Below are 22,564 nucleotides of genomic sequence, written 5' to 3'. Positions count from 1 at the left end.
CTCCACCAGACTGAATCCAGTACAGTTAGATGGTGCCCGGCTACCACCACTGACTACTCTGACTGGGACCACAACAAAGGGTTCTGGACAGAGCTGGAAAAGTATGTAGAACAGAATTCTAACTCACAAGAAAAGACCAGATTTACTGGCCTGACAGACTGGAGAAAGCCCGAGAGTATGGTCCCTGGACACCTTTTTAGCTCAGTGGTGAAGCCCCTCCCAAAGTTCACCATTCAGCCCGGGAGTAGACCGCCTCATAAAACAAAACAGGACTAAAGAAGCACAGCAGTCCAGGGACAAGGACTAGAAGGCAGGAGGGGACAGGAAAGCTGGTGATAGAGAACCCAAGGTTGAGTGAGGGAAGCGTTGACATGTAGTGGGGTTGTTAACCATTGTCATAGGGCAACATGTGTACTATTTAAGGAGAAACTATTTTGTTCTGTAAACCTTCATCTAAAGTGAGAATAGCAGCACAACTGGAAGAACATAATTGAAACCACTGAACTGTGCGTGTAGGAATTTTTGAAATGGTGTATCTTTGGTTATATATATTTTCACCAAAAAAAAAAAAAAAAAAGTTGAGAAGGGAGAGGGTTGACATGTCATGGGGTTATTATCCAAAGTCATAAAACAATATGTGTACTGACTATTTAATGAAAATCTATTGGTTCTGTAAACCTTCACGTGAAGTACAATAAAAAAAAGAAAAATTTAGAAAGGCCAAAAAAATAAATAAAAATAAACCTTGAAAACTTTAGATCTTTGTCTTGGCTTTTTTTTTAAATTGTGTTTTCTCCAATCACACAAGTGCTACAATTTGGAGAATGCAGAAAAATACAAAGGAGAAGCTAAAGATCATGAATAATTCTATCAACCAAAGAAAATTACTGTTAACTTTTTGATGTATATTCAACCTGCTTTTTACTAAACACACTTACACTTATAGCATACTTATATTTTAAAAACACAAATTTGATCATTCAGTTTTGTATATCATTTTATATTTTTAGGTACTGGTTGTAGAATGTATAATGACTATATGGACTAGAGGGTTCTCTTATTTAAATGACCATAATTTATTTATTCAATCAATCCCTGATTTGTTGAGTATGTGGATTGTTTCCATTTCCACGTTTAAAAACAAGGTGATGTTATCTCGCCCAGATGAACTTTAAATATCAAGGCTATAGGCAAAATTTTAAACAAGCAAGAAGTCAGATTACATATACTCATGAGCTCTTCCTGAGAAATCTACTAGAGAATGAGCTGTAATCCACTAGGAAATGACTAAGGAAATATCAGCAAAAGCACTGATGGTGAGTATGGATCACATTTAATTTTAGATCTAAGACTTAAGCAAAGATGGAAACAAAGGTGGAAGAAGAACATGTAAATATTATGCAATCCGAGAAATTAGAAATAACACAACTAAAAAAAAATAGAGGAGAAAGGAAAGGGTAAAATGAAATCATTGATTGCCATGTGGGATTGAGAGTCAAAAGATACCATTTAAAGAAGAAAATAGGAGACAATGACCTTTAGAATAAATATATAAACCTTCTTAAATGCCAAAATACATAACAAGAATAAAAAAGAGAAAGAAATATTTACTTACATTTGCAAAAATAAACACATCAAGGGTAACCTACAAATTAATAATAATAGTCACTGAAGAGGGTTGGGGGCAATGAGAGTGGAAAGATAGGAGTGGGAATAAGATTTCTCTGAGTTTACCTTTTTTTTATATAGGTTTGACTTTGGAATCATGTAAAATTATACATATTAAAAAATAGAATTAAAAGGACAAAATTTAAAATGTAATATATATAACAAAAGAACTAAAGTGCATGTCAAATTGTATGATCAAGTATAACTACATAGAAAAGGAATTAACTCAAGTAACGTTTGAACACAACTTTATAGGATATATTCTATGAACAAAAAGAACCGCAAAGAAATATTTGCGGTAGGTTTTATTTCTGGTGGTATAGTAAGTAATTCTGAAATTGTTTTGCATGTATTGTAATATAAAGCAAATGAGAAAGTGTCTTAAACTTTTTGGAAAATATGGTTCTTACTGTGTTTTATGGATTGAATTGTGTCTTGCCAAAATATGTGTTGTAAATCCTAACCTCTACGCCTGTGGTTATAATCCCATTTGGGAATGGTTTGTCTTTGTTGTATCACCGAGACAGGATTAGTGTAGAGTGCATCTTGAGTCAATCTCTTCTGAGATATGAAAGAGATTAAACAAGCAAGCAGGAACAGAGATGGGGGAAGAGAGACACCAAGCCACATGAAGATTGCCCAGGAGCAGAAGTTCAAAGAGAAAAAGACCTTCTTCTAAAGCCAACAGAGAGAAAGTCTTCCCTTGGAGCTGGCATCCTGAATTCCGATTTCTAGTTCCTAAACTGTGAGAAAATAAATTTGTTTGTTAAAGCTATTCACTTGTGGTATTTATGTTATAGCAGCACTAGATAATAAGATAGTGTGGGAAAAGATAAAAATACGAAATGAGAGAAAAAGAGGAAGATCCTTATGATATTGGATTTGAACTGGAGGTATCAATATGAACTCATGATTTCTTGAAAAACATATTTCTTAGCTCTGTGCACCAAAGGGTCTAGAAGCAGCAGCATCCTAGTAGCAACGAGCACACCTAGCTTCCATGATTTGGTTTCTAAATATCATTCTTCATTGAAAGGAACCAGGGCTCCTGGGAAATATAGCTGATTCTAGGTCTGAGACAAGAAAAGTACAAGGTGAGCCTAGAATCTCTTGTGCAAGAAATAAGGAAATGCTCAAAGACCAACAGGATCAAGTCAAAAGGATACAGGATCTAATAATGCATAGGATATTGATGTTTATGCTTTCCATTTCATTTTTGACAACCTCCAATTTTCCTGGATTCACAGTTTGTACTGGAACCCTGTGGTGCAGTGGTTAAGAGCTCGGCTGCTAACCAAAAGGACTGCAGTTTGAATCTACCATCTGCTCCTTGGAAACCCCATGGGGCAGTTCTCCTCTGTCTTATAGGGTAGCTATGAGTCAGAATCAACTCGACAACAACGGGTTTGGTTTTTATACTTTGTACATTCCACTTTCCGATTATTAATGGATGTTTGCAGCTGTTTCCTCCCACTTAAAGAGTCATACCACATCAGTAAATGGAGGTCTTGAAAGCTTTACTCCATACATGTCATTAAGGTCAACTCTACTTTGAGGAGGCAGCTCTTCCCCAGTTGTCTTTTGAGTGCATTCCAACCTGAGGGACTGATCTTCCGGCACTATATCAGGCAATGTTCCACTGCTATTTGTAAGGTTTTCATTGGCCAATTTTTTTAGAAATATATTTCCAAATCCTTTTTCCTAGTCTGTCTTAGTCTGGAAGCTCCACTGAAACCTGTACAAAATGGGTGACCCTGCTGGTATTTGAAATACCTGTGGCATAGCTTCCAACATCATAGCAACACGCAAGCCACCGCAGTACAACAAGCTAACAGATGAGTGGTGGTTCCACTGGGGAATTTATGCACCAAAAATTAATGCCAATAATGAGGAAATTGAAGATTTTTACCAACTTTTGCATTCTGAGATTGATCAAACATGCTCTCAAGATGCACTGATAATTACTGGTAACTGGAATGTGAAAGTTGGAAACAGAGAATAGGGATCAGTAGTTAGAAAATATGGCCTTGGTGATATTTATGACACCAGAGATCACATGATAGAATTTTGCAAGATCAATGACATACGCACTGCAAATACCTTTTTTCAACAACATAAACGATGATTATACAAGTGGACCTTGCCAGATGGAATACACAGGAATCAAATCGACTACATCTGTGGAAAGGAAAATGATGATGGAAAAGCTCACTATCACCAGTCAGAATAAGGCCAGGGGCCAACTGCAGAACAGATCAATTGCTCATATGCAAGTTCAATTTGAAGCTGAAGAAACAAGTCCACAACAGCCCAAGTACAACCATGAGTATATTCCACCTAAATTTATAGACCATCTCAAGAATAGATTTGACACATTGAACACTAATGACTGAAGACCAGATGAGTTGTGGGATGATATCAAGGACATCATACATGAAGAAAGCAAAAAGTCATTAAAAAGACAGGAAGGAAAAAAAAAAAAATGGACGTCAGAAGAGACTCAGAAACTTGCTCTTGAATGTAGAGTAGCTCAAGAGAATGGAAGAAATGATGAAGTAAAAGAGCTGAACAGAAGATTTCAAAAAGCAGCTTGAGAAGACAAAGTAAAGTATTATAACGAAATGCACAAATATCTGGAAATAGAAAACCGAAAAGGAAAAACGCACTTGGCATTTCTCAAGCTGAAAGAACTCAAGGAAAAATTCAAGTCTTACGTTGCAATATTGAAGTATTCTATGGGCAAAATGTTGAACAGCTCAGGAAACATGAAAAGAAGGTGGAAGGAATACACATAGTCACTATACCAAAAAGAATTGTTGGATGCTCAACCATTTCAGGAGGTAGCATATGATAAAGAACCAATGGTATTGAAGGAAGAAGTCCAAGCTGTTCTGAAGGCACTGGTGAAAAACAAGACTCCAGGAATTGATGGAATACCAACTAAGATGTTTCAACAAATGGATGCAACACAGCTTCGAAGGCACAGACACTTCACCAAAGAAGAAACTCAGGTGGCTAATAGACACACGAGGAAATGCTTGTGAACACTAGCCATTAGAGAAATGCAAATCAAAAGTACAAGATGCCATCTCACCCCCACATTACTGGCACAAAAAAAAAAAAAAAGAAAATGACAAATGTTGGAGAGATTGCAGGAGATTGGAACTCTTATGCACTGCTGGTGGGGATGCAAAATAGTGCCACCATTTTGGAAAATGATATGATGCTTCCTTAAAAAGCTAGCAATAGAAATACTATTTGATCCAGTTATCCCACTCTTAGGAATGTATCTTGGAGAAATAAGAGCCATCACACAAATAGACACATACACACCCATGTTCCTTGCAGCACTATTCACAATAGCAAAAAGATGGAAACAACCTGAGCACCCATCAACAGATGAAGGAATAAACTAAGTGTGGTATATAGACACAGTGGAATACTATGCAACGATAAAAAAAAAATGATGAATCTTCAAAACATCTCACAACATGGATGAATCTGGGAGGCATTATGCTGAGTGAAATAAGTCAATTGCAAAAGCACAAATACTGTAGGAGACCACTAGTATAAAAACTGACGAAAAGGTTTACACGTAAGAAGAAACCATCTTTGATGGTTACGAGGGAGGGGAGGGGTGAGAGATAAGTGGGCGACAATAGATAAGTGGTAACTTTGGTGAAGGGTAAGACAATACACAATACAGGGGAAGTCAGCACAACGTGGCCAAGACAAGGTCATGGAGGCTTCATAGAGACACATCCAAACTCCCTGAGGGACCAAGTTACTGGGCTGAGGGCTAGGGATCATGATCTTGGAGGACATGTAGCTCAATTGGCATAACATGGTTTATAAAGAAAATGTTCTACATCCTACTTTGATGAGTAGTGTCTTGGGTCTTAAAAGCTTGTGAGTGACCATCTAAGATACTCCACTGGTCACACCTCATCTAGAGCAAGAGAGAATGCAGAGAACCAAAGACAAGGGAAAGATTAGTCCAAAGGACTAATGGACCACAAGTACCACCACCTCCACCAGACCAGCATAACTGTATGGTGCCTGGCTACCACAACTGTCTGCTCTGACAGGGATCACAATAGAGGGTCCCGGACAGAGCTGGAGAAAAATGTAGAACAAAATTATAACTCACACGCAAAAAAAAGACCAGACTTACTGGTCTGACAGAGACTGGAGAAACCTTGAGATTATGGCTCCCTGACATCCTTTTAACTCAGTACTGAAGTCACTCTTGGGGTTCACCCTTCAGCCAAGGATTAGACAGGCTCATAAAACAAACAATAATACACATAGCTCAACCATGTATACAAGACTAAATGGGCACACCAGTCCAGGGGCAAGGACAAGAAGGTAGTAGGGGACAGGAAAGCTGGAAGAGTGGAAATGGGGAACCCAAAGTCAAGAAGGGGAGAATGTTGACATGTTGTGGGGTTGGCAACCAATATCATAAAACAATATGTGTATTAATTGTTTAATGAGAAACTAATTTGCTCTCTAGACTTTCATCTAAAGCACAATAAAGAAAAAAAGAAAGAAATTTGGAAGACAACTACCTGGCCAACCTACTGGACGAGATCCATATTCTTAAGAATGGGAATTCCAGAATACTTAATTGTGCTCATGAGGAACCTGTACTTAGAACAAGAGACAGTCGTTCGACCATCACAAGGAGATACTGTGTGATTTAAAATCAAGAAGGGTGTGCATCAGGGTTGTATCCTTTTATTATGCTTATTTAATCCATATGTTGAGCAAATAATCCGAGAAACTGGACTATAAGATGAAAAATGCGGCATCAAGATTGGAGGAAGACTCATTAACAACCTACGATATGCAGATGACACAACCATGCTTGCTGGAAGTGAAGAGGACCTGAAGCACTTACTAATGAAGATTAAAGACTGCAGCCTTCAGTATGGACTACACCTCAACATTAAAAAAACCAAAAATCCTCACAACTGGACCAATAGGCAGCATCAGGATAAATGGGGAAAATATTTGAAGTTGTCAAGGATTTATTTTACTTGGATCCACAATCAACACCCATGGAAGCAGCAGTCAAGAAATCAAATGACGTAATGCATTGGGCAAATCTGCTGCAAAAGACCTCTTTAAAGTGTTAAAAAGCAAAGATGTCACTTTGAAGACTAAGGTGTGCCTGACCTAAGCCATTGTATTTTCAATTACCTCATGTTATGGATTGAGTAGTGTCTCCCAAAATATTTGTTGTAAATCCTAACCTCTTTGCCTTTGGTTATAATCCCATTTTGGAATGGGTTGTCTGTGTTATGTTAATCAGACAGGATTAGTGTAGGGTGTGTCTTAAGGCAATCTCCTTTGAGATATAAAACAGATTAGACAAACAAGAGGGAGAAGCAGAGATGGGGGAAGAGAGATGCCAAGCCACATGATGATTGTCCATGAGCAGAAGTTCAGAAGAGAGAAGGACCAAGGACCTTCTTCCAGAACCAACAGAGAATGTTCCCCTAGAGCTGGCACCTTGAATTCAGATTTCTAGCCTCCTAAACTTTGAGAAAATAAATTTCTGTCGTATTTGTGTTACAGCAGCACTAGACAACTAAGACACCTCATATGTATGTGATAGCTAGACAATGAATAAGGAAGACTGAAGAAGAATTGATGCATTTAAATTATGGTGTTGGTGAAGAATATTGAATAAATCATGGACTGCCAGAAGAACAAACAAATCCATCTTAGAAGAAGTACAGCCAGAATGCTCCTTAGAAGGGAAGATGGTGAGACTTTGTCTTTTGTACTTTGGGCTTGTTATCAGGAGGGACCAGTCCCTGGTGAAGGACATCATGCTTGGTAAAGCAGAGAGTCGTACAAAAATAAGAAGACTCTGAATGAAATGGATTGACACAGTGGCTGAAACAATGGGCTCAAACATAGAAATGATCGTGAGGATGGCATAGGTTTGAGCAGTGTTTTGTCCTATTGTTAATAGTGTTGTCATGAGTCGGAACTGACTCGCTGGCACCTAACAAAAACAACAACAATATGGCAATGATGAGCACAGGAGTTCCCAACTTCTAGCTGTGTGATTGTGAGCAATTTACTTGACTTATCTGAGCTTCTTCAGCTATAAAATGATTATAATAATTCCTCAAAGGGTTATTTGTTAAGAAGCTAAAATATGTGTAGCAGGGACCGTTTGTTGGCTACCCAGTTGCCATTTCCCAGCCTATCCTCATCTTCTTTGCCAGTGGAGGTCAGTTTTGTTTGGGTGGTCACTATTGCATGTGATCAGGGAAGGCGAACCATGGATTGAATCATAATTGGTCTAAGATGATATTCACCGTCTCATTCCCCTTTACCATTGATTGGTTTAGGTATAGATATGTAATTTAATCCTGGTCAATGAGATGTGAAGGGAAAGCTTCAGGAATCTTCTGGGTAAAGTTTTCCTAACCAATAAAAAAACACGTGGGAGATGTACTTTGCTGGATGTTGAGATATCTGTGTGGTGCCTGGAATCATTGGAGCCATTGTATAATCACAAGGGGAGACGTTGCCCATCAGGTGAGAACCACGGAACTGGAGGAAGGAAAGCACCTGGGTCCTCTGTTATGTTTTGCTGGCAAACAACTAACCTTGGAACTGGCCACTCCTGAACTGATTGTTATGTGAGATAGGGAATCCCTATCATTTCAGGCCTTTTTAGTTAAGTACTCTTACTTGAAGCTGAAAGCATTCTAATGGATATAGCTTGTAAATCCATTAGCATAATGTCTAACACACTATATTTGCACAATAAATGGTAGCTGTTATGATTTTTTTTACTGTTACTATTAACAGAAATACTGATTTTTTTTCCTGTTAAATTTAGAGTAGGGATTATCTATGTATCCCCAGTGCCAAGGCTATTATTATAATACACATGTGCTCAAAAATATTTGCTGAAAGTTTGCATTAATTCTCCTTGGTTTCCACTTTTGGTTTCAGCCTATTTAAATTATGTTGGTTCTATGATATAAAGTATTAACTCTTCCACTAGACTTGAGTTTGCCAGACTTCTGAAGAAGTTTTCAGCCTTTTAAGTTTTCACTTAATTTTGGCCTCCCTTGAGGGATGGGTGTGACTTGAATAGTGAAAGAAGAGGTAAGGTGCTTCTATGTTGTAAGGTAGGAATACACCATGACTGAGAATTATTTAGGGAACAAGCCTACTTTCATGTGAGGATTTTTCATAGGTGGTCCCAGGTTAAACATTGTAAAGGCATTTGGAGGGCAAACTGTGGCGTGTAAGGAGTTTGGAATTTATCCAGTAAATCCCTGGAGGTTTTTGCCTGGTGAGGCATCTGAGGTAGTTACCTGAAGTCAGGTGCCCTGCCCAAGGTCATTCAAAGATGGTGTGACCAAAGAGGGATTAGAATTCACAGTCAGTGCCGGAATTCCTGTGCATGACTGAACTCTGCTACGTGATGTTACTGGTGGACAACATTAATTATTGTGGCAACAGCACCTCGGGGGAACAAGCAGAGGGACAATGATGGAGTCACACTCATTGACTCATAGAATGGCACAACTGGAAGAGATCTTGTGGATCATCTGGTCCACCACTCTCATTTTACAGAAGAAGACATTGACATTGATAGGGGTTGAGTGATGTAGCCAAGGTCACATGACCAATAAGTGGCAATGGTGGAGGGGCAATGAGAACTTCTGTCTCATGATGTTTGGCTAAGTGTTTTTTCCATGTATCATTTCTGTTGAAGTTATTTGAAATTTTTCTTTCTAGAATTGTATGATGTGAACGCTTCAAACATTTGGCAAAATTGTAAAGTAGATTGCATTCTCTTACATTCTCTCATTAGATCCATTGCTTAATGTTCATTTGTTCTGCTGTCTGGTTTTATCAGGACTCCCTCTATTTCTTTTTAATTCAGAGCAGATGTGCAAGGCCAGTAATTAGTTTCATGGCTGCTTTATCAAGCAATATTTGTAAAGAATGCCTATAAAGAGGCTGACTCTCTGTGGCTCTGGAAGCTGGTGTTATTACTTCATATTCACATAGCATATATGAAAATGGGGGAATTATTCCTCATGACTACACTATCATCATAGAGCACCTATTTTGTGCTAAGAATTGGTCTTGGCACAGCACACTTGATATGTTATGTTTATCCTCATGAAAAAGCTGTGGAAGTCAGTGTTACTATGGCAATTTTACAGATGAGGAATGTGAGACTCAGGTAATAACAGCCAGCAACTCTGCAGCTGAAATCAGAAGCCAGGTCTATTTGAATCCACCACCTTCGATGGACTTTTTTTTTTTTTTAAACAAAATAGAGACTGGGAATTCTGATGGTTTTAAGAATACAGAGAAATAATGTGGATGACTGTATTAGGGGTGGAATAACCTGGGTTGTCTGCGGGGGTAGTGAGGGCACTGAATTCCAGGAAAAGCAATTACCAGAAATAAGAGAGTTGTTTATTTTACAATGTTGTCTGGAGCTGGCCCTGCTTCTAAATATCTACCAAAAATGTTTGACTTGGAAGGCAACATGACACTACCCACCAGCCAGTTGGAAATGCCAAGTAGGGGTTGAGGTTTTTGGACTGGCATTTCATTTGCAAAGGGAATTGTGCTCTTGAATTCTGCAGTGTGGGGATGAAGTAGTCTCATTCAGTTTTGACAGATGGTACAGAGCAGAGGTTTAGAGCAAGGACTACAGAGTTAGACTGGGTCTGTAAAGTCTCAGGTCACTAGTTGCCAGCTTTGTAACCTTGGACCGAAGTCCTTCATTGTTAACCTCCTAATTTCTAGAATGGGATAACAATAGCACTGACCTCATAGTGTGGTTGTGAGGGTTCAATAAACTGAAGCACATAAAGCACTGAGCGTAGAGCTAGGTAATCTGTAAATAAATGTTGACAGCTATTGTTATTACCCTGGCTGCTAACTGAAAGACTGGAGGTTTGAGCTCACCCAGCGGTGCCTCAGAAGAAAGGCCTGGCAAGCTACTTCTGAAAAATCAGTCACTGAAAACCCTATGGAGCACACTTTTGCTCTAACAGACATGAAGTTTCCATGAGCTGGCATCGACTCAACAGCAACTGATTGGTATTGTCATCATCAGTATTGCTATTCTGGTGGCTCCATATGATGAATCAGAAGAGCAGGGTTCTACTTTTCCACTTCTACAGATCTGTATTCCTACTTTCTTTAGTAGATCACATACATTTTCAGAACTTCAGAGTCACTATAGAAAGTCAACATGAGGATGGGCTTCCTTGTGTATCACTGCGTCACATGAGAAATAGGAAGACATGAAGAGAGAATGCTAGGCTTCTATCCTGGGCTATGTGTTACAGTCATTGATGATACTCTGGGGAAAGTAGATTGATCCCGAGCTAAACGTGAAGCCAGACTGCCATGTTTCTAAAACTAACTGCAAACATCTATTCATCTGCTCCCTGACTCTCCTTCCCTGGTCCCTTTCACCCTCAATGCTCTCTAAAAATAGATGCAATCACAGGCATCAAGTCAAGGGCAAAGTTCAAACATTTCTTGGTGGAAAAGCAAGAGAATTTGTATGCTAGGTGAATGATGTTAAAAGTAGCCTCGTGTTATCCCTCAGTGGTGCAACACAATTAACAATCTGTTTACAGCCTGCAAAGAGCAAACAAAAAGGAAAGCAATGAAAAAGCAAAGAGATGAGAAAATCTACTGTAGCCCACTCTATCTCTTAGTAGTACAACCAGGCCTCCAGCAAATTCACACCCGCCCAGTAGCTGCCTGCTCCTAGGTTACAATCCTCAGTTTACCAGTCTAGAAAGGAGTCTATGTTGTAACTGCAGATTTCACTACATAAAATGAAAAGAGGCAGACACCACCTATCTCCTACCCACACAAGAGCATTCATGTTGTGAATTATTTACAGTATCTTATTTTCTTTTATGGCAGCTATTCTTGTACCAGGTGTAAAAGACTTCAGAGGCTGAATCAACTCTAGCAGTGCAGAGTTTTACAGGTGCTTCAACTTGTTAACCAAGGCACGCATTCCTGAGCCTTGAACATAACAATAAAATTGTGCTTCATGCTCATCCACTCTTGTAGTCAAACAAACTGGAGACCCAGAGCTTGGGCCTGTTTTATTGCCACAGACTCTTGTCTGGTCTCCATGGCACAACTCCCTCTTCAGTTACTCTTGCATGTGTTTATATGTGCCTTGCTGATATAGGTCTGCCTTAGTTATCTAGTGCTGCTATAACAGAAACTCCACATGTGGATGGCTTTAAAAAAGAGAAACACATTCTCTCAGTCTAGTAGGCTGTAAATCCAAATTTAGAGGATCAGCTCCAGGGGAAGGCTTTCTCTGTCAGCTCTGGAGGAAGGTCCTTGTCATCAGTCTTCCCTTGGTCTGGGAGCAACTCAGCTCAGGAACCTCAGGTCCAAAGGACGTGCTCTGCTCCTGGCACTGCTTTCTTGGTGGTATGATGTGCCCCTGTCTCTCTGCTTGCTTCTCTCTTTTGTATCTCAAAAGAGAGGCTTTAGACAAAACCTGATCTTGTAGATTGAGTCCTGCCTCATTAACATAACTGCCGCTAATCCCACTTCATTAACTTCATAGAGGTAGGATTTACAACACATAGGAAAATCATGTCAGATGAAAAAATGGTGGACAATCATACAATACTGGAAATCATGGCCTAGCCAAGTTGACACATATTTTTGGGGACACAATTTAATCCATGACAAGGTCATTGGGTTTTATATACAGTAAAATGAATATTGTGGCCAGGGCATTGGAAGGATTGCCTTTATTCTCAACACCGCACAACAGTGTTTTCATGCTTTCTAACAATTCTAGTTATATATGTTATTTTGATCTCTTCTACTAGATTGTAAGCTCCTCAAGTAGCTGTTCATATTTTTATGTCCCTTTCACAAGCATTTAGCTGTATTGGATATATAACCAAAAACCAAACCAAACCTGTTGCCGTTGAGTCGATTCTGACTCATGGTGATCCCATCTGTTACAGAGTAAAACTGAGCTCCATAGGGTTTTCTTGACTGTAGTCTTTCTGGAAGCAGATCCTCAGGTCTTTCTTCTGTGGTACAGCTGAGTGGGTTCGAACCACCAACCTTTCAGTTAGTAGCTGAGAGCAAACTGTTTGTGCCATCCAAGGACCTATTGGGTACATGTTGTTGTTGTTGTTAGGTGCCATCGAGTCGATTTTCGACTCAGAGCGACCCCATGTGACAAAGTAGAACTGCTCCATAGGGTTTCCAAGGAGTGGCTGGAAGATTCAAACTGCTGACCTTTTGGTTAACAGCTGAGTTCTTAACCACTGTGCCACCAGGGCTCCATTGAGTACATACTGGGAGCTAAATAAATACTTGATTAGTTAACTGTTTTCAGTGTTTCTCAAGGTATATACCAGGGTCCACATAAGGCCTGTGAAGATCCATCTGATGGCCTTGAATGAATCCAACAATGCAAGCCCTTCTGCTCTGTAATTTTTTTTTTTTGTTTGTTTGAACATCTGTTTTCAATTCTTTTTTTTTTTTAATTGTGTGTTAGGTGAAAGTTTACAGAGGAACTTGGTTTCCTATTTAATAAATTATGCACAGAGTGTTCCGTGACATTGGTTGCAATCCCTTCAATGTGTCAGTACTCTCCCCATTTCCACTCTGAGTTCCCTGTTTCCATTCCTCTGGTTTTCCTGCCCCTTCTTGCCTTCTCATCTTCGCTTTTGGGCAAATGTTGCTCTTTTGGTCTCTGTATAGTTGATTGTTCTAAGGAGCACTTTCCTCACAGGTGTCATTGTTTATTTTGTAGACCTGTCAGTTATTTGGCTGAAAGGTGATCTCTGGGAGTGGCTTCAGATCCAAGTTAGAAAGGTCACTAAGGGCCATAGTCTTGAATGTTCTTCCGGTCTCTATCAGACCAGTAAGTTTGGTCTTTTCTATGAATTTTTATTTTGTTCTACATTTTTCTCCTGCTCTGTCTGAGACCCTCTGCTGTGATCCTGGTCAGAGCAGTTGGTAGTACTAGGTAGCCTAACACCATCTAATTCTTCCAGTCTCAGGCTAGTGGAGTCTGTGGTTCTTGTGGGCCATTAGTCCTTTGGATTGATTGCTTGCTTTGGTTTTCCTCACTCTCCTTTGCTCCAGATGGGAAAAGACCAAAAGTTGTATCTTAGATGGCCACTTGCAAGCTTTTAAGACCTCACATGCTACTCACCAAAGTAGGATGTAGAACATTGACTTTATAAGCTATGTTATGCCAATTGACCTAGATGTCCCCCGAGACTATGGTTCCCAGCTCTCAAGCCCAGTAACTCAGTCCTGTGAAATGTTTGATTATGTCTAAGAAGTCTCCCTAACTGTGGTCCCTGTGTGCGCCATTGTTTATATGACTATACATGCAGGACATATGAATATGTATGTAGAAATATCCACAACTAGTCTGTATATGCACATGGGTGTACTCCCATACGCCCTCCCATACCTATTCAGCACACATATCTGCCGATGTATCCACTCATAAATTAGTGTTATTACTGTTGTTGCAGGGTTGTATATATTGTAATATTTAGCATAGTTGCCTTTCATTCTTGTGTGCTGCCTCTCAGTGTGTTTCTTTGCCTTGGTCATGTTGTGCTGACTTTCTCCATTTTGTGTATTGTTTTTCCCTTCACCTAAGTTAACACGTGTCTACTATCTTCTTAGTGGTTTTCCCTCTCTCCCCCTCCCATCCCTGGTAACCATCGAATAATGTTACTTTCTGTGTGTAAATTTTTTTTAAAGTTTTTATAGTAGTGGTCTCATACAATATTTGTCCTTTTGTGATTGACTTATTTCACTCAGTATAATGTCCTCAAGATTCATCCATGTTGTGAGATGTCCGGGATTCATCATTATTCTTCATTGTTGCATGATATTCCATTGTGTATATGTACCACAGTTTTTTAATCATTTATCCATTTATGAGCATTTGGGTTGTTCCCATATTTTTACTATTCTGAATAATGCTGCAATGAACATGGGTGTGTGTATGCCTATTCTTGTTATGACTCTTATTTCTCTAGGATATATTTCTAGGGGTGGGATTGCTGGATCATATGGTATTTCTATTTCTAGCTTTTTAAGGAAGTGCCATATCGTTTTCCATAGTGGTTGTACCGTTTTCCACTCCCACCAGCAGTGTATAAGAGTTCCAATCTCCCCAAAACCTTGTCAGCATTTGTTATTTTCTGATTTTTGGATCAGAGCCGTTCTTGCTGGGGTGAGATGGCATCTCATTGTAGTTTTGATTTGCATCTCTCTAATGGCTAAAGATCATGAGCGTCTCTTCAGGTGTTTGTTAGCTGCCTGAATGTCTTCTTTGGTGAACTGTCTATTGGTGTCATTTGCCCATTTTTAATTGGATTGTGTGTCTTTTTGTTGTGGAAGTGTTGAAGTTTTCTATAAATTTTAGAAATTAGACCCTTGTCAAATATGTTGTAGCCAAAAATTTTTTCCCAGTCTATAGGTTCTCTTTTTACTCTTTTGAAGAAGTCTTTTGATGAGCATAAGTATTTAATTTTTAGGAGGTCCTAGTTATCTAGTTTATCTTCTGCTATTTGTGCATTTTTAGTTATATTCAGTATTCTATTTATGCTGTATATTAGGGCACCTAGTGTTGTCCCTATTTTTCTTCCATAATCTTTATAGTTTTTGGTTTTACATTTAGGTCTTTGATCCATTTTGAGTTAGTTTTTGTTTATGGCGTGAGATATGGACCCTGTTTTATTTTTGTGTAGATGGATGTCCAGTTTTGCCAGCACTATTTGTTAAAGAGATTTTCTCTTCCCCATTTAATGGGCTATGACCCTTTGTCAAAGATCAGCTGTCCACAGGTAGATGGATTTAGTTCTGGGTTCTCAATTCTGTTCCATTGGTCTATGTGACTGTCATTGTACCATTGTACTAGGCTGTTTTGACTACCATGGCTGTATAGTAGGTTCTGCGATTAAGGAGTGTGAGGTCTCCCACTTTGTTCTTCAGTAATGCTTTAATTGTCTGGGATCTCTTTCCTTTCCATATAAAGTTGGTGATTAGTTTTTCCATCTCATTAAAGAATGTCATTGGAATTTTTATCGGGCTTACATCCTATTTGTAGATCGCTTTGGGTAGTATTGACATTTTCACACTATTAAGTCTTCCTGTCCATGAGCCTGGTATATTTTTCCATTTATGTAGGTCTCTTTGGTTTCTTGCAGTAGTGTTTTGTAGTTTCCTTAGTATAAGTCTTTTATGTCCTAGTTTATTCTTAAGTATTTTATCTTTTGGGGGGCTATTGTAAATGGTATTTTTTTAAACTTATTTCCCTCTCAGAGTTCTCTTTGTTAGCGCAGAGGAATCCAACTGATTTGTGTATGTTTCTCTTGCACCCTGCCACTTTGCTGAATCCTTCTATTAGTTCCAGTAGTTTTCTTGTGGATTCTCTGGAATTTTCTATGTATATGATCATGTCATCTGCAAATAGAGATAGTTTTACTTCTTCTTTACCAATTTGGAGCCCTGGTGGAGCAGTAGTTAAGAGCTCGGGCTGTTAACCAAAAGGTCAGCAGTTCGAATCCACCAGCCACTCCTTGAAAACCGTATAGGGTAGTTCTACTTTGTCCTGTAGGTTTGGTATGAGTTAGAATCGACTCTTTGGCAACTTATTTATTTATTTTTTTGGTGATAAAGGGCATCCTTGTCTGGCTTTCTTTTTCAGAGGGAATGCTTTCAGTCTCATTCCATTGAGAATAATGTTGGCTATTAGTTTTGTATATATGCCCTTAAGTATGTTGAGAAATTTCCCTTCTATTCCTATTTTACTGAGAGTTTTTATTAGGAATAGGTGTTGGACTTTATCAAATGCTGTTTCTGCATTGATTGACATGATCACGTAATTCTTTTTCTTTGTTTTATTTATGTGGTGGATTACATTGGTTAATTTTTCTAATGTTGAACCATCCTTGTATACCTGGTATGAATCTCTCTTGGTCATGATGTATTATTTTTTTTAATATAATGTTGAATTCTATTGTCTATAATTTTACTGAGAATCTTTATGTCTATATTCATTAGAGATATTGATTTATAATTTTATTTTTTAGTTATGCCTTTGCCTGGCTTTGGTATCAGGGTTAGACTGGCTTCATAGAATGAATTCAGGAGTATTCCTTTCTTTTCTATGTTATAGAATAGTTCGATTAGTACTGGTGTCAACTCTTCTTTGAATGTTTGGTAGAATTCTCCAGTGAAGCTATCTAGGCGAGGGCTTTTTTTTGTTGTTGTTGGGAGTTTTTTTTTATGACCTCTTCAATTTCTTCTTTTGTTATGAGTCTGTTCAGATTTTCTACCTCAGTTTGTGTTAGTTTAGGTAGGTAGTGTGTATCTAGAAATTTGTCCATTTCTTCTAGTTTTCTGAATTTGTTGAAATCTAATTTTTCATAATATTCTGTTATGATTCTTTTTATTTCAGTTGGTTCTGTTGCAGTGTCCACCATCTCTTTCTTATTTGGGTTGCTTGCATCTTATTCTTTTCTTTTGTCAGTTTGGCCACTGGTTTGTTGATTTTATTGATCCTTTCAAAGAACCAATTTCTAGTCTTGTTGATTCTTTTGATTGTTTTTCTGTTTCATTTATTTCTGCTCTAATCTTTTTTATTTCCTTTCTTCTAGCTTCTGTGGGCTACTTATGCAGCTCTTTTTCTATTTATTCAAGTTGTAGGGTTAAGGTATTGATTGTGGCCGTTTCTTCTTTTTTGATGTGTGCATTTTTTGCTGTAAATTGACCTCTGAGAATTGTTTTTGTTGTGTCCCAAAAGTTTCGTCACATTATGTTTTCATTCTTGTTTGATTCTAGGAATTTTTTCATTTCATTTTTTAATTTATTTTATTACCCAGTGGTTTTTAAGCAAGGTGTTATTCAGTTTCCATGCATTTGATTTTTCCCCTTACTCTTCCTATTGTTGATTTCTACATTTATTGCACTGTTACCAGAGAATATGCTTTGTATTATTTCAATACTTTTTAATTTATTGAGGCTTATTCAGTGGCCTTATATATGGTCTATTCTGGAAAATGATCTATGTGCATTGGAGAAGAACATGTACCGTACTGCTGTTGGGTGGAGTGTTCTGTTTATGTCAATGAGGTCAAGTTGGTTGATGGTGTTGTTTAGGTCTTCTGTATCTCTGTTGAGTTTCTTTGTAGTAGTTCTGTCCTTCATTGAAAGTGGTGTGTTAAAGTCTCCTATATTACTGTGGAATTGTCTATTTCTCTTTTCAATATTGTTAGGGTTTGTTTTATGTAGTTTGGAGCTCTGTAATTGGGTGCATAAATATTTATTACAGTTATGTCGTCTTGGTGGATTTCATGGATTGAATTGTGTCCCCCAGAAGTATCTGTCTACTTGGCTGGGTCATGATTCCCAGTATTGTATGATTGCGTAATCTAATGTGATTTCCTTATGTACTGTAAACTCTATCACTATGATGAGGTTATATGTGATCTCCTTATGTGTCGTAGATTCTATCACTGTGATAAGGTGATACTGATGAAGTTTACAAGATTAGATAGTGTCTTAATCCAATCTCTTTTGAGATATAAGAGAGAGAAGTGAGCAGAGACACATGGGGACTTCATACCACCAAGAAAGCAGTGCCAGGAGCAGAGTGCGTCCTTTGGACCTGAGGTTCCTGTGCTAAGATGCTTCCAGACAAAGGAAAGACTGATGACAAGGACCTTCCTCCAGAGCCAGCAGAGAGAGAGAGCCTTTTCCTGGAGCGGAAGCCCTGAATTTGGACCTGTAGCCTACTGGACTGTGAAGAGAATAAATTTCTCTTTGTTAAAACCATCCACTTACGGTATTTCTGTTGGAGCAGCACTAGATGACTAAGACAGTGGATTGATCCTTTAATAATTATGTAGTGCCCTTTCTTGTCTTTTATGCTGGATTTTGTCTTAAAAGTCTATTATATCAGAGATTAATATTGCCACTCCTGCTCATTGATCATTTCTGTTTGCTTGATATATTTTTTTCCAGTCTTTAATTTTAAGCTTATTTTTATCTTTGTGGGTAAGGTATGTCTCTCCTAGGCAATATATTGATGAGTCATGATTTTTATCCATTCTGCCACTCTCTTTTATTGACTGGTGCATTTAAACCATTGCATTCAGCGTGACTAATGATAGACATAAATTTACTGCTGTCATTTTGTTGCTCTGTGTGTGTGTGTGGTGTTAACAGTCTTTGTTCTGCTTACTTTTCTGTATTGAGTTTTCTTCAATTATGGATTTTCTTTTCATTTTTTTTGTTGTTGTTGATTTTGTGTTTATGGAGTCTTTATGATTTTTTTTCCTTTGGTGAGTAGGTTTATTAGTTTTCTTTGTGATTACCCTGAAATTTATCTTTATCTTTCTAAATTTAAAACGGTCTGTTGTATCTTGATATTGCCTTGACTTCCTCTCCATATGGAAATTCTATAACTATATTGTCTATTCCCAGTTTTTATTTTGAAGTTGTCATCGTTTACAGATTGACGTCTCTGGTTCCCTGTTTTCAGTCTTGTAGCTTTGTTTTGTGTTTGAGAATTCTTTATCTGGATAGGTATCTGGGTGATGCTGTCACGTGTCTCACTCTCAGGTTGTTGTCTGATGTTGGTTATCTGTCCAAAGGAGTCCCTTTAATATTTCTTGTAAGGTTGGTCTGGTTTTACAAATTCCCTTAATTTATGTTTATCTTGGAATGTCCTAATTTTGCCATCATATTTGAGAGACAATTTTGCTAGATATATAATTCTTGGTTAACATTTTTTTTTCCTTCAGAGCTTTATATATGTCATCCCATTGCCTTCTTGCCATCATAGTTTCTGCCAGGAAATCAGAGATTAGTCTTTTTTTAAAATGTACTTTAGATGAAGTTTTACAGAACAAATAATTTCTCATTAAACAGTTAGTACATGTATTGTTTTATACCACTGGTTAACAACCCCATGACATGTCAACACAGTCCTTTCTTAACTTTGGGTTCCCAATTACCAGCTTTCCTGTCCCCTCCTGCCTTCTAGTCCTTGCCTCTGGACTGTTGTGCCCCGTTAGTCTCTTTTTTGTTTTATGGGGTTGTCTAATCTTTGGCTGAACAGTGAACCTCGGGAGTGACTTCATTACTGAGTTAAAAGGGTGTTCGGGGGCCATACTCTCGGGGTTTCTCCAGTATATTTCAGGCCAGTAAGTCTGGTCTTTTTTTGCGAGTTAGAATTTTGTTCTACACTTTTCTCAAGCTCTGTCTGGGACCCTCGGTTGTGATCCCTGTCAGAGCAGTTAGTGGTGGTAGCTGGGCACCATCTAGTTGTACTAGACTCAGTCTGATGGAGGCAGTGGTAGTTGCGGTCCATTAGTCCTTTGGACTAATCTTTCCCTTGTATCTTGTTTTCTTCATTCTTCCTTGCTCCCAAAGGGGTGAGACCAGTAGACTTTCTTGGATGGCCACTCACAGGCTTTTAAGACCCCTGATGCTACTCACCAAGGTAGAGTGTAGAACATTTTCTTTATAAACTGTGTTATGCCAATTGAGCTAGATGTTCTCCGAAACCATGGCCTCCACAGCCTGTCGCCCAGGAATTCAATCCCTCAGGGAGTTTGGATGTGTCTATGGGGCTTCCATGACCTTTCCTTGTACAAGTTGTGCTGGCTTCCCCAGTATTGTGTACTGTCTTACCCTTCATCAAAGTTACTACTAATCTATTGTCTATTTAGTATTTCCCCCCTCCTATCCCTCGTAACAAAGATTGTTTCTTTTTGTGTGTAAACTTTTTCATGACTTTTTACAGTAGTGATGTCACACAATATTTGTCCTTTTGTGATTGACTTATTTCACTCAGCATAATGTCCTCCAGTTTCATCCATGTGATGAGACGCTTCACAGATTCATCGTTGTTCTTTATCGTTGCATAATACTCCATCGTGTGTATGTACCATAGTGGTTTATCCACTCATCTGTTGATGGGCGTCTAGGTTGTTCCAATTATTTTGCTATTGTGAACAATGCTGCAATGAATATGGGTGTGCATAAGTCTATTCGTGTGATGGCTCTTATTTCTCTAGGTTATATTCCTAAGAGTGGGATTGCTGGATCATATGGTATTTCTATTTCTAGCTTTCAAATGAAGCAGCATATCATTTTCTGAAACTATTGTATCATTTTGCATTCCCACCAGCATTGCATAACAGTTCCAGTCTCCCTGCAGCCTCTCCAACATTTGTTATTTCCAGTTTTTTGATTTGTGCCAGTAATGCTGGGGTGAGGTGATATCTCATTGTGGTTTTAGTTTACATTTCTCTAATGGCTAGAGATCGTGAGCATTCCCTCATGTGTCTGTTGCCCACTTGAATGTCTTCTTTGGTGAAGTGTCTGTTCATTTCCTTTGCCCATTTTTTAGTTGGATTATTTGTCTTTTTGTTGTAGAGGTGTTGGATTTTCTTGTTGATTTTGGAGATTAGACCTTTGTCAGACTTGTAATAGCTAAAATTTTTTTCCCAGTCTGTAGGTTGTCTTTTTACTCTTTTGGAGAAGTTTTTGATGATCCAAGTTATCTAACTTATCTTCTGGAGTTTGTGTGTTGTTGGTTATGGTTTGTATCCTGCTAATGCCGTGTATTAGAGCCTCTAGCGTTGATCCTATTTTTCTTCTATGATTTTATACTTTTTGGCTGTATATTTAGGTCTTTGATCCATTTTGAACTAGTTTTTGTATATGGTGTGAGGTATGGGTCCTGTTTCATTGTTTTGCAGATAGACATCCAGTTTTGCCAGCACCATTTGTTAAAAAGACTGCCTGTTCCCCATTTGATGGACTTTAGACCCTTGTTGAACATCAGGTGACAATAGGTGGATAGATTTACATCTGGGTTCTCAATTCTGTTCCATTCGTCAATGTATCTGTCATTGTACCAGTACCAGGCTATTTTGACTACTGTAGCTGTACAGTAGGTTCTGAGGGCAGGTAGTGTGCGTCCTCCTACTTTATTCTTCTTCTTCAGTAGTGCTTTACTTATCCAGGGCTTCTTCCCTCTCCATACAAAGTTAACAATCAGTTTTTCCATCTCTTTGAAGAATGTTGTTGGTATTTGGATCAGGATTGTGTTGTATTTGTAAATTGCTTTGGGTAGAATGGTCATTTTCACAATGTTGTGTCTACCTATCTATGAGGATGGTATGTTTTTCCATTTCTGTAGATCACTTTGGGTTTCTTGCAGTAGGGTTTTGAAGTTTTCTTTGTATAGTTCTTTTACATCCCTGGTTAGATTTATTCCTAAGTATTTTACTTTTTTAGGGGCTATTATAAATGGTATTATTTTCTTGATTTCCTTTTCATCATTCTCTTTATTGTTGTACAGGAATCCAACTGATTTTTTGCATGTTTATCTTGTATCCTGCTATTCTGCTGAATCTTTCTATTAGTTCCACTAGTTTTCTTGTGGAGTTTTTAGGGTTTTCTATGTGTAGAATTATGTCATCTGCAAATAGGGACAGTTTAACTTCTTTGTTAACAATTTAGATGCATTTTCTTTCTTTTTTTTTCCTTATTGCTCTAGCTAGGACTTCCAGCACAATGTTAAATAGGAGTGGTGATAAGGGCATCCTTGTCTTGTTCCTGTTCTCAAGGGGAATGTTTTCAGTCTTTCTCCATTAAGAATAATGCTGGTCATTGGTTTTGCATAGATGCCATTTATTATGTCAAGAAATTTCCCTTCTCTATTTTTTTTTTAATATTTTATTGTACTTCAGGTGAAGGCTTACAGAACAAATAGTTTCGCATGAAACAGTAGTACACATGTTTTATGACATTGGTTAACAACCCCACAACATAT

This window comes from Trichechus manatus, unplaced genomic scaffold (assembly GCF_000243295.1).
Source record: "Trichechus manatus latirostris isolate Lorelei unplaced genomic scaffold, TriManLat1.0 scaffold00119, whole genome shotgun sequence".
Lineage (NCBI taxonomy): Eukaryota > Metazoa > Chordata > Mammalia > Sirenia > Trichechidae > Trichechus > Trichechus manatus.
This window is presented reverse-complemented; position numbering follows the sequence as displayed.